The sequence below is a fragment of the Monomorium pharaonis genome, chromosome 5 (assembly GCF_013373865.1).
Source record: "Monomorium pharaonis isolate MP-MQ-018 chromosome 5, ASM1337386v2, whole genome shotgun sequence".
NCBI classification, from domain to species: domain Eukaryota; kingdom Metazoa; phylum Arthropoda; class Insecta; order Hymenoptera; family Formicidae; genus Monomorium; species Monomorium pharaonis.
Genome location: NC_050471.1, coordinates 21,454,992 through 21,469,496, shown reverse-complemented (window position 1 = coordinate 21,469,496; position 14,505 = coordinate 21,454,992). Strand labels below are relative to the sequence as shown.

Sequence of the window (14,505 nt, the reverse complement as noted above, 5' to 3'; positions counted from 1 at the left end):
AGATGTAAACTGCATCTTTACAAAATAACAATCTTATAGAATGTGGATGTATATGTATGTGCAGTATGTATGTGTAAATGTGTATTTGTGCAAAGAAATAAGCAAATAAAATATAATCATTTAACATTAATCATCTATCATTAAGTAATATAAATATATAAAATAATACATATACAGGATGTCCCCTTTTATTTATTTAATTTAAATAAATTTAAATAGCAAAACTTCGGGAGTGTGTAGGAGACCGAAAAACTAAGACAAAAACTCTTTTAGAGGTTTGCTCGTTTTCGCTTTATTTTGGAGAAAATCGCAAAAAAGTAACAAAACAAGTTTTCGTATTTTTACTTATTTATTTATTTTTTATTCATGTTTTATCATCTATTTAATGTAAATGTTCAATTTGCTGCCCTCTTGCAGCAATGCAAGCATTACATCTAGCACTGACCGCATTTATTGCAGCTAGACATTGTTCTGGTGATATTTGGTGCACTGCATGACTCGGTCCCTTAATTGCTCTCTTGAATTTATCGGCACCGAATAAACTTTCTGCTTCAAGGTTCCCCAAACGAAAAAGTCCATGGGTGTCATATCTGGTGATCGGGATGGCCACGGTACTATTCCTCCACGTTTAATCTATCGCTGTGGATATTTTATGTTTACCCAAGCTCGAGCAGCTCTGCTATAATGAACTGGACACCTGATATGACACCCATGGACTTTTTTGTTTGGGGAACCTTGAAGCAGAAAGTTTATTCGGTGCTGATCAATTCAAGAGAGCAATTGAGGGACCGAATCATAGATGTAGTGAACCAAATATCATCAGAACAATGACTACCTGCAATAAATGCGGTCAGTGCTAAATGTAATGCTTGCATTGCTGCGAGAGTACAGCAATTTGAACATTTACATTAAATAGATAATAAAACATGAATAAAATGTAAATAAATAGGTAAAAATACAAAAACTTTTTTTCTTTTTTTGCGATTTTCTCCAAAATAAAGCGAAAACGAGCAAATCTCTAAAGGACTTTTTGTCTCAGTTTTTTGGTCTCCTACACACTCCTGAACTTTTGCCATTTAAATTGGGAACATCCTGTATATACATATAAAGAAAAAAAAGTTATCTGGTAATTTTTCAAAAACAAAGGTTATGTTTAAGTTCTAAGTTAGTTCTGTGTAACAAATAGTGACAATGTATAATTTCTATAAAAATGAGTATTTACATTATACCATGAAAGTAAAAGTTAAACCACTAAATTCCAAAGATTATCCTTGCCTTTGTCCTTGCCTTTCTTGAAAACAAATAAAAAAGTTTGACATATGTTCGCTTGACAAGCTTGCCGGACATGATAAAAAAATCGGATGTAAGTACCTACGTTTCTACTTTTCGTCGGTTTGATTTCGAAGCTGCGGGCTTAGCAAATATCCACTATTTTCCTGCAACTTGTCAGAGTATTAGGTCAGTGTAAAAGTTTTAGTCTTTCCTGGCCTTGCTCTTATTACAGTGTGTCAACACACTGGCAAATATTACGAAAAGTTATATATTGGAAAAGTAACATCAAGATCTATTTATAACAAAGTTGATTCCGTTTAAGCCATTTACAGTGCTGCATTAAGAAAAAAATATTTGCAAGCGATTATAATGTACGAATTTCGCTAAAATGTTAAGAAATATTAAAAAATTTTCAAATTCATCATATATATGTTTTTCTAGAGCATCTACCTTTTGTCTCGAAACTCTAACTGCAAATTATACCCGCATGCAAATATTCTTTTTTTAAATTCAATTTTGTGTAATATAAAATAGCTGTAAATAACTCAAAATGACATCTTTTTCTTAATTAACTCTTGAAACCTCGCAATTTTTCCAATAATATATGTTTCGTTGTATTTGCCAGTATTGATTTTTTTTTTCGAAGAGATGGTTTAAGGCAAAGAGTGACACTATCTCTTCAAAAAAGGCAGAATTTTGCATCTTACCTAATAAGTTGTTTATTAATAATTATTAAAAAAGGTTGAATCAGAGTTCAATTAAAAATTCAAATATTCTACAAAGAATATTTGAGTTTTCAACTTAATTTCAAATAAAACATTTTTAATTTTTTTTAAAGTTTATTGAAATTTATAATTAATAATTATAATTATACCCTAAAATTGTATTTTTCTTATTTTTATATTAAAAACCATGTATTAGAAAATTTAAGGTAAGTAATATGATATAATCGTACTTTGTTGCAATACATATGCGTACGTATCTATATATACACACACACACATATATATATATATATATATATATATATATATATACATATATATGTATATATACGCATCTTTACCCTCTTTCTCTCTCACAGTACATACGGAAACAATGTATATTTGTTAAGCAATAGCCATTCCACTTCTCAACTCGGAGCGACTTTTGATTAATAAAGTTGACCTAAACGGACGGTCGGCTATTAAAATTCATCAAGAGTACAAGCAATTGCAAAGTTTAAACGTCGGCATGTAGAAAATGAAGTAACCACGTGATTCGATATCTAGAGATATAAATAAGAATCATGTAAAGTATATCAACAACGTACATTATACAAAAATAATGTTTACAAATTTACTATTATTTATCAGTTCTTTTGTTACCAAGTGTTTATATAACAAACTGAGCAAAACTACATTAATATTAACCTTTGGCCCCGATGTAAAAACAAAGTGTCTTATATTACAATTAAATTAATTTACTAATTGAAAAAGGAAAAATTTTTACTGAATAAAGACTAAATTTAAATAAACAAAATATTCATATTATTGTAATTGACCAAACTATCTAATATCTGCACTTTTTAGAACTATTTAAAAATATTCCACCAATATAAAATATTGTATAAAATAGAAAGAGTAAGTGAATTTTTGTAAAAGGCGCAAAGATAGAAGTTTGCACCGACTTGATCGACTCACGTGGTGATAGCAAATGGGGGTGGTCACGTTCGAGAAGAAACTGACCGTACGTTAAAACTCTCTTGGGTCGTTTTCTTTTCTTTCTCTCTCTCTTTCTCTCTCGGGACCTTCTTTCTGTCTCCCTTCATCCTTCCGAACCATTCCATAGCAAAAGATACACCATTACGTGATAGGAATAGCAAAGTTTCTAGAATTAAAAAAGAGGATAAATATAGACTGACGTAATGTCGTCATTTTCAACCTGTGCATATTTTTTTCAAATAGAATTTGTAATAGGGTTCTACAATTTTAAAAAAGTAATAATTTATGTTATTATAAAACTATTTAAAACATTGAATAAATAATTTATTTTGGAAGTGATAAGTAGGAAAATAAGCGTATTGTCCAGTCTTTGTTCTTGCTTTTAATACTTCCATATAAAGAAGGAATGTTTAGGGTTTCTTCAAAAAAGACACTGAAACTCGATTCCATACGCATGTCCTGCGGAAACTTAACCCAAAACCTCAGACCCGATCCTAGCGATATAAGCGGAAGAGCAATTCGTCGTAAGGTCCTTTGCTCTGTTTAGCACGACGAAATGTCCTTGAACAAATAATTGAGAGATGCGATATGGGCCTCATTCTCTATCACTCTCTTCTCTCAGATGAACTTCTCTCAAACACTCAAATCCCATGGGTTCAATCTGGTGTCGCGTGGCAGTGCTCTCTCCGCAAGGCTGTGAATTGCCTCTTTCAAACACGCTCAAACGCTTTCTAAAGATGAACTGGATGCTATATGACACCAATTACAAGGATTCTTAGTAACCAAGAAGCTCAGAAAGTTTATTCGGTGCGGATCAATCAAGAGAGCAATTGAGGGACCGAATCATAGATGTAGTGAACCAAATATCATCAGAACAATGACTACCTGCAATAAATGCGGTCAGTGCTAAATGTAATGCTTGCATTGCTGCGAGAGTACAGCAATTTGAACATTTACATTAAATAGATAATAAAACATGAATAAAATGTAAATAAATAGGTAAAAATACAAAAACTTTTTTTCTTTTTTTGCGATTTTCTCCAAAATAAAGCGAAAACGAGCAAATCTCTAAAGGACTTTTTGTCTCAGTTTTTTGGTCTCCTACACACTCCTGAACTTTTGCCATTTAAATTGGGAACATCCTGTATATACATATAAAGAAAAAAAAGTTATCTGGTAATTTTTCAAAAACAAAGGTTATGTTTAAGTTCTAAGTTAGTTCTGTGTAACAAATAGTGACAATGTATAATTTCTATAAAAATGAGTATTTACATTATACCATGAAAGTAAAAGTTAAACCACTAAATTCCAAAGATTATCCTTGCCTTTGTCCTTGCCTTTCTTGAAAACAAATAAAAAAGTTTGACATATGTTCGCTTGACAAGCTTGCCGGACATGATAAAAAATCGGATGTAAGTACCTACGTTTCTACTTTTCGTCGGTTTGATTTCGAAGCTGCGGGCTTAGCAAATATCCACTATTTTCCTGCAACTTGTCAGAGTATTAGGTCAGTGTAAAAGTTTTAGTCTTTCCTGGCCTTGCTCTTATTACAGTGTGTCAACACACTGGCAAATATTACGAAAAGTTATATATTGGAAAAGTAACATCAAGATCTATTTATAACAAAGTTGATTCCGTTTAAGCCATTTACAGTGCTGCATTAAGAAAAAAATATTTGCAAGCGATTATAATGTACGAATTTCGCTAAAATGTTAAGAAATATTAAAAAATTTTCAAATTCATCATATATATGTTTTTCTAGAGCATCTACCTTTTGTCTCGAAACTCTAACTGCAAATTATACCCGCATGCAAATATTCTTTTTTTAAATTCAATTTTGTGTAATATAAAATAGCTGTAAATAACTCAAAATGACATCTTTTTCTTAATTAACTCTTGAAACCTCGCAATTTTTCCAATAATATATGTTTCGTTGTATTTGCCAGTATTGATTTTTTTTTTCGAAGAGATGGTTTAAGGCAAAGAGTGACACTATCTCTTCAAAAAAGGCAGAATTTTGCATCTTACCTAATAAGTTGTTTATTAATAATTATTAAAAAAGGTTGAATCAGAGTTCAATTAAAAATTCAAATATTCTACAAAGAATATTTGAGTTTTCAACTTAATTTCAAATAAAACATTTTTAATTTTTTTTAAAGTTTATTGAAATTTATAATTAATAATTATAATTATACCCTAAAATTGTATTTTTCTTATTTTTATATTAAAAACCATGTATTAGAAAATTTAAGGTAAGTAATATGATATAATCGTACTTTGTTGCAATACATATGCGTACGTATCTATATATACACACACACACATATATATATATATATATATATATATATATATACATATATATGTATATATACGCATCTTTACCCTCTTTCTCTCTCACAGTACATACGGAAACAATGTATATTTGTTAAGCAATAGCCATTCCACTTCTCAACTCGGAGCGACTTTTGATTAATAAAGTTGACCTAAACGGACGGTCGGCTATTAAAATTCATCAAGAGTACAAGCAATTGCAAAGTTTAAACGTCGGCATGTAGAAAATGAAGTAACCACGTGATTCGATATCTAGAGATATAAATAAGAATCATGTAAAGTATATCAACAACGTACATTATACAAAAATAATGTTTACAAATTTACTATTATTTATCAGTTCTTTTGTTACCAAGTGTTTATATAACAAACTGAGCAAAACTACATTAATATTAACCTTTGGCCCCGATGTAAAAACAAAGTGTCTTATATTACAATTAAATTAATTTACTAATTGAAAAAGGAAAAATTTTTACTGAATAAAGACTAAATTTAAATAAACAAAATATTCATATTATTGTAATTGACCAAACTATCTAATATCTGCACTTTTTAGAACTATTTAAAAATATTCCACCAATATAAAATATTGTATAAAATAGAAAGAGTAAGTGAATTTTTGTAAAAGGCGCAAAGATAGAAGTTTGCACCGACTTGATCGACTCACGTGGTGATAGCAAATGGGGGTGGTCACGTTCGAGAAGAAACTGACCGTACGTTAAAACTCTCTTGGGTCGTTTTCTTTTCTTTCTCTCTCTCTTTCTCTCTCGGGACCTTCTTTCTGTCTCCCTTCATCCTTCCGAACCATTCCATAGCAAAAGATACACCATTACGTGATAGGATAGCAAAGTTCTAGAATTAAAAAGAGGATAAAGATAGACTGACGTAATGTCGTCATTTTCAACCTGTGCATATTTTTTTCAAATAGAATTTGTAATAGGTTCTACAATTTTGAAAAAAGTAATAATTTATGTTATTATAAAACTATTTAAAACATTGAATAAATAATTTATTTTGGAAGTGATAAGTAGGAAAATTAAGCGCTACTTGTCCAGTCTTTGTTCTTTGCTTTTCAACTCCACTATCAATCTCAATCTCTTCTTTTTAGGTTTTCTTCACAAAAAGACACTGAAACTCTGAAAATATTCCATACGCATCGTCCTGCGGAGTCTTCCAACTTAACCCAAAGCCTGCAGACCCGATCCTAGCGATATCAAGCGGAAGAGCAATTCGTCGTAAGGTCCTTTGTCGTCTTGCAGACGAATTTCCGACAAAAGAGTCCTTGGAGGCTTCGTAACCAAGTCTCAATCTCTCTCTCTCTCTCTCTCTCTCTCTCTCTCTCTCTCTCTCTCTCTCTCTCTCTCTCTCTCTCTCTTTTTCTCTCCCTCTCTCTCTCTCTCTCCCCCTCCTTTCTTTCACCCCTTTCTCTTTCTGTCCTCAAATGCTTTCAAAGATACTCTGGCTTCCAGTCTGCCAGGAATTCGACGACTTCTCGCCATTAATGTGCCACCATTCTACGCTTCATTGTGCGGCTGCTTCTCTCCGCTGCGGTGCTTTTATCGTCACTCGCGTTGCCACATATGCGGCGCCATTGTTTCCAACTTGGAAGAACTTCTATCAGATGCCCATAAGTTAGGGCTAAGGAATCGATCTCATCGTTCGAGAATTCAGGAATAGTTTCGCATAACGACTAACGGCTGCAAATATGAATTTCAATTATTAATCGTGGTTTTATTGTAAAATGCATGAATGAATGAAAGTAAGTTATAAAGTTGGATATAATAAAACTCGTAATAATATATAGAATATGTCATGTAGATTTTTTTCAATATAAAAATAGAAATAGAGGAAATAATATTTGACTGATATATAGAATTCGTATTAAAATTAAAAAACAAGAATAAAAAATACGACTCAGAATAAAAAAATACAAGTTTAATAAAATTCAATGTTTAATAACTTAATAAGAAAATACAGAAAACTGTATAAATTATAAATTGCAACGCACATTTTCTTGAAATTACGTCTTAAAACCAATTCAAAAATATCTGTACTTATTTATAAACTAAAAATCCTAAGAATAATTTTTTTCATTCAAATCAATTATTTTGCATTAATCAAGCAAGAAGAATTACAATAAAATGTATTACGTTTTGCGTATTATATATAAATAAATTAAATTATAGCTAAAATCTCTTTATATCATTAAATATTTAAATTCTTTATATGTAGAATATTATAATTCCACAATCATTATTTGTTTTAGATATTATGTTGAAAGCGTAATAATAGAAAGTTCAATATATTTAAATGAGTTTTAACATCACATATTTCATACGACTTAATTATACATGTTGCACAATATAGGAAAATGTAATTGCGAGTCTTGCTATACATGGAAACAAATTAGCCTCCGTGTATATAAAATAAACAAATTTGGTCGTGTTCGATGTCGATGGAGTTTCCTTATTCGCGGTTGTTCACTCGTAAAAGCGGTTTACCGGTAAGCACGTAGACAAGTCGTTAATTTCTGTATCGCTCGTAAAAGCGAAAATGCCCAAATTCAAGACACGAAACTATAATTTATCTCATGATATCAATGATCAGTAAACACTAATAGCATACGTCAGATTAGTATACTTAAATATCACATGTTTTAACTTATCTCAATTTTACTTCTTACGTAAATATCATATACTTTAACTCATCAGTTTTACTCGTTAGCATTTAGCTAACAATTTGTTAGTTAAATAAGATGATAATTAAAACTTCATCATTGATATCAATGACTACGAAAACCTTAAAAACAAAAAAAAAATAATTGAAACTTGTTACTACACATATATTGATCGAACTTTAATTAATTAACTATATAATTTGTGTTAATCTAATTTATCAAAAAGAATAAACATTCCGTATTCTACTTATAACATATTTATAACATTTGTGTCATTCTAATTAATTAGGATTAGAAATAATATCATAACTGTTGCTGATACGTTAACAAAAGTCACTCGTACGAAAAGACAGAACACCATGTTTATCATAGCGATAATTCTCTTACTACTACTTTTAACTTACGGTTTCACGAAGAGTATGTATGTGCACACGGGCAAATACGAATTACGTGAATGCGCTACTAACTTTAAAGGTAAGTTTCAACATCGGCGTGCATAAATAATGCCGCGCCCCATCCCACAAACACCCAAATGCTATACAACATTTTCAGATTATTACGTGTGTAAGAGAGGGAACAACTTATCCGCGCAATTCCAGCAACATATCATGTGATATACTTTCTTGCTTATTACACTTCCTACACCGAAAAAAAAATTATTAGATTAAATATTAGATTAAATTGGAATAAATATGTATTATACATTTTCTAAATTATAGAAAATAATATCTTATTTGAAATAAATATTATTTATTTTTTATAAAATTTCTGCTGGTACTATTTGAAAAGAATATTTATTCCAATCTAGTAAATTTTTTTTTCAGTGTATGTCTTGAATTTTCAATATTAAACATTTCCATACAATTATAGGACAAATTAAGATTCTAAAATATCAAACACATTTTATCGTATTTTCCAATTATTAGAAATTTAATTAAGAAAAATAATTAAAAATTTAATTATTTTGTTGCGACTTGGGATGGATTTCATTTCATAGACACTTTTTAAAAAGCGGAGAAAGCGCTTTAAACGAAATGAAAAATGTGGCTGAATATAGACAATCCGCGCTATTTCTACGATAAGACACGTTCAAGCGTATGCTTCCATATTTGTACAATCTCACGTTGCATCTTTATGATTATCGGCCATATTGTGATTCCACGCAAGACAAAAGTCACTTCTATCGAATATCCAATATCGTTAAATCTAACAATAGTTCAATACATATTGTTCAGTTCGTGCATATGCACATGTAGCAATAAAATAAAAAAAGAAAGACTTCAGATATTTTTCAACTAAACTTGAGAAACTATTCTCTCTTTCATCGACGGCTAACAGTAAATTACCTTTTAATAATCATTCACAATAAATGTATATTTATAACTAAACATAAAACTTTTAATTCTATTTAGTTTCTATCTACAGCTTGTATACATATGTTAGAATGAGAAAAATTAGAAAAATTAATTTATAAAGTATCATGATTATCTCTGTATATAGACGGACTATAACGTATCATAAACCCCAAAATTTTTTTGTATTATATTTTCTGCAAGGATAATTAGCAATAATATATTAGTAAGTAATAAAAGACATGTAAATGTAACAACAACAACAACAACAAATAGAAATGTTTCGCAACTTGCACGTATATTTTTATCTCATGATCAACTTAGAAATGGTTCATTAATGCACTATCTGAATTCGGGGGCTCAAATGAGAGCGATGGCGGACAGATTACAAGCAGCATGGTTGGTCCAATGAGGTTGCAGCCCAGCGAGCACCTCGTCAGCGAGGATTGCGCCAGGCGTTTCATTTGCACTGGAAGGATGCTTTGGTAAGATGGAGTGGAAACAGGCCGGAAGGTAGAAGCGGATAACTCAGGACGTGACGTCGCTCGTAGCGCGTCTTAACAAGAGTTTCTGCAGCGCTTTTCTCAACTAATCAGATTTAACTGCTTCTCGGAGGACCTTTCGCAAAACCAAACTACTGCTCTGTCGTCAATTATTGTTGCTGCAAATAATGCCGCTAGAATTTATATTCTACTCTGGAATTCTGATATTGCTAAATATTATTCAAATACAGAAGCAAATTGGGAATTTGTTTCAAATGGAAAAATAACAGTTTATAAAAACAAACATGAAGGTTGATGCAATTATAGGTACTTATACAACACATGTATATATGTACAGGTTGTAATAAATATGTATCAAAGTGAAATTGTCACGTTTACATCGCATGAGGTCGATAAATGTTCGCTATCGATTCCGAATGGGTGCTATAATTTCCTCGTTAGTAAATTGTAGAAGCATTACCGGAAAGCATAGTCAAGCGCCTAATTCTCTGTGACAAGACTTCGCAATTATGTTCCCAGTTTCAAGGAAGCATAGGTGGGAAAATCGACGAAAGGAAACTGGGAAACGTTAAGGGCTCGAAATGAGCACCTAACAATGCGACAAGGAAGATGTACGTACTCAAGAGCGATAATACCATTTGTGCAGCCATTATCGTAAACCACCTTTACTCCAAAGATGTAGTAAAAAATAGTGGAAAAATAGTGACAATTATTACATCTATATATTAAATCCCACCGTAACACTACATGTAATTAATAGAAATATTTAAAATTTAGAAATGTATTTTATCTTTATTCTATGATATCACGGAATTCCATATATATACTTTCATATATGTACAAGAACCTTATTCCAAAAATTATAAATTATAAAATAATCTAAATAACTTATTTAAAAAATAATTATATAGATAAAATAAATTTGCATATTATAATAAGTGTTTGTATTCGATTAAGTGAGTAAAATATATGACACACATGCACAATAATAAAATTATTCTGTTAAATCTAAATGTTACAATTCTTCTTCTTTTAATTTTTTATTTTTGATGTAAAACTTAATTTATACATTTTTAATGTAATTCTTTCAAAATATATTCCTACTGTATTTACTTTCCTTACATTGCAAGATTCATATTTAAATCAGTTGATAAGCGGATTATTTCCAGCTCAAAAGAAATTTTGGCAATCATTTCTGAATCGCCTCACATTTGCTGAGATCACCGTTGCGCGAATCGACCGAACTTTGCACTAGTACGCAGTGAGATGATAAAATAATAGAGATGTGCAAAGTTTTGTGCTGAGTTTGGAAAAGAGTAGTTTCTCAGGAGAGAGTACCATTTTCATTTTAGATAAATCAAATATTAACGCCACCGTGCGCGCAGAAATGCAGAGTGACATTGCCAAAACGAGATTCAATAAAAAAATACAAAATTAATGCTTATTATTTTTAAATAATAATCCAAGTCTGATAGAAAAGTAAAAAACCGGCATCATAAAAATAATCGATAAAAATAGAATTCATTTATACATATCTGTATACGTTACTTTTATGTGAGCTTATTTGTTATAGTATATGTTCATACAAGTTATATGAGCATTTATTTATTTATTATTAATCTTTCCTCTAATGTTAAAATGCGTTATTTATTATTCGCGTTGATTTTATCAAGATTAAAAAATTAGATCGCTCCAGTAAAAATATTTCTTTCAGAAAGGGGATTTCAGAACGTAAGATAAAAATTTCGTTAAATCTTGAATAAGACGTTTATTAACAGAATGTTAAAAGATATTTTCTTTCCTCAGAGAAAAGAATGCTAATTGAGGACCACGCCCGTCCGGATAATTCAGATTTAAACGTGGCAACGTCGCGGCGGCATAGCCACCCCCATATAGGGGGTGGCAATTTAATAAACGTGTGCTCACGGTGCTCACGTGACCCCAGAAATTCCTATGAAAGAAGCTACTTTGCTTCATTTCCTTCATTTTGCCTCACTTTATTTCAATTCTAATTCGTTACGACCTCAGACCGGTCTTTAGTAATCATTATGTACAAGACTTTTAAAATCATTTATATAAAATTTCTTTTTTCATACACACATACATAGTATTCTAGAATCTAGAATTATTACGAAAATATTAACAACTATTATATTTATTTATTATTATTAATTAGATTCTCAATTAAATAAATAAATTAAGATAAACAAATAATTAGAATTAAAAATTTTATACATTTTTCTCCTTCCTTGTCTTCTTTATGAAAATACACAATAATTGTAATATTAATAAGGCACATGTATATTATGCATAATATAAAAAAATTACAAAGTAATTAATAAACTTCTAAAAAAAGTTCTCTCTCTCTCTCTCTCTCTCTCTCTCTCTCTCTCTCTCTCTCTCTCTCTCTCTCCTGAAAAAACTTAGAAAATTGAAATCATTATTTTATGCATAACTCGAAATCAAACTATGTAGATTACATATAACGATATAGAACTTCAACGAGAACCCGAGACTTTATTTTCGTCAAAAGTTCCAAGACATTTTCTACATTGAGTAATACCAAGCGATATACACGCGTGGAAATATGGGCACTTTCAGAGCTTACCCTTGATGTATATATACTTTGCAACGACATGCGTAACTGGAAACGGGAATACTCTCAGACGAATATAGTCGCGAGGAGTTGCCTGTTGAGACGCGAGTTAATTTCGTTGTGTACATACCCACATAGCACACGTGGATTCTGAGAACGTTCCGCAGGATATCGGAACAGTAGATTGCGTAGATACTGGGAACAATCGAGATACGTACTGAGATATACTACAGTACAAACTAAGTATCTTCCTATGTCTCGCTTCTCCTACGGCATAGTACGTACCTGCGAATATCCCGCAGTATCTGTATAGTATGTGAATCGTCAGGGAATGGTCGATCATGTATATGCACGCATACAGTTACACGCCTATGCGCGCGCGCTCACATCGAATCAGATTTATAGGTTAGATAGGCGTATCCGTGGAATTTTATTAAAAAAGAATTTTTTTATGCAACTTTGAAATAAATTTATTATTTCATTTTAGTCTACAAAACAATATTGCAACCAACCATATTACAAAACAATATTACAATCAATTACGCTGAAAAAATCAAATATTTCCTTAACTGGTCCTTAATATTTTTATCCGGTTTTACATCGTCCGGATATAAAACTAATTTGAGACACCTCGGCAGTTCTTCGGCTGCTTCCTACGAATAATAGAACATAATTCTGATAACGTACAGTTAGAATACTTATAAAATTAAATTATGTAATAATTTTTCATAAGTCTTGTTAATAAATTCGAGATTATCTTTGTTGCCGCTGAGATCTCAGAAAGAACTTATATGGTGAATAATATTGTCATAACTAACAAATATTGATAACATAAATCGTAAGCGGTTATATTTAATAAACAACAGAGCTGATGGAGCGTGGCTCGCAACCTTTTCTCTTTATCTCTCTTTCCCTCCTCACCCCATCTTTGATTATAAGATATAGAAATAATTAATTTGCGAGACATGCTTTGTCAGCCCTGTTGTTCATTAATGCACAAACATTAACCGCTTACGATTTATGTTATCAATATTTGTTAGTAGGTAATGACAATATTATTCATCGTATAAGTTCTTTCTGAGATCTCAGCAGCAACCAAGATAACCTCAAATTTATTAACAAGACTTATAGAAAATCATTACATATATAAAAAAATATTACATAATTTAGTTTTGTAAGTATTTGTAGTAATGTATTCAATATAAATATCAATATTGCGTGACATAAGGGAAAGATTACCTTGGATAAAGAATCTCTTGCAAAATCGTGCAACCCAGCAAACGTAAACTCATCGGAAAGACAAAACAGCTAGGGACACTGTGGGAACCGCCGACACTGCCGTAGGTAGCGCTTAAACTGAGTATGTTCTGCAGAATATACGTTGACAGTTTTACGCTCAGGGGCTCTATTCTTGAATTCATTCGCAAGAGAAACGTATTCGCAAATTCTGATCTTACAGAAAAGTTGGAAATTTATTGGTTATCGTATGGCTATTAACCAATAAACTTACAACTTTCTGTTAGAGCGAGTATTTGCGTATACGTTTCTCTTGCGAATAAATTCAAGAATAGAGCCCCAGATTAATGTTTACAAGGGAGAATAAGGTAATGATAGCGCTTTGGGTGTGAATCAGTGCGCGATCGATGTAAATTTTTATACATGAGATAACCGCAAGGTTCTTATTTATGTTCTCATATATTACGGATAATCACAGTGTACGGATAATCAGTATAAGCATCGTAGTTTGTTCGTACATTCTGAGTATGAACTTAAGAACATATGAAAAATGATATACTGATCAAGATGTTATACGAATATACTTAGAATGTTAGGAATGGTACGTACGACTACAGTACTTTCAGTATGAGTATATAATATTCGTATAATATCATGTGCTATGTGGGTATTTGTACGAAGGATGAGAGTCCACGGATGGATAACGCCCGAAGTTACACGCGATCGTATCTGAATATTTCACCACAGAAGTACATCATGAGAAAAGGATTAAAATTTTTCTTAAAAAGGTATTAAAAATACTTAAAATTATTATATATGTCTAAAGAAACAA

The 14,505-nt window shown here is 31.1% G+C and overlaps 1 protein-coding gene and 1 long non-coding RNA gene across 2 annotated transcripts in view; both read right to left on the bottom strand.

The window, feature by feature from the left end:
- LOC105836647 (beta-1-syntrophin) overlaps positions 1-14,505 on the bottom strand; it is a 222,694-nt gene that overhangs the window by 134,418 nt on the left and 73,771 nt on the right. The gene's annotated exons all lie outside the window — the stretch shown is intronic.
- On the bottom strand, positions 8,799-13,853 carry LOC118645725. The gene is made up of 2 exons (XR_004963407.1): positions 13,677-13,853; positions 8,799-13,090 (listed from the first exon to the last, which is right to left on the bottom strand). It is a non-coding gene; the product is annotated as an uncharacterized LOC118645725 (long non-coding RNA).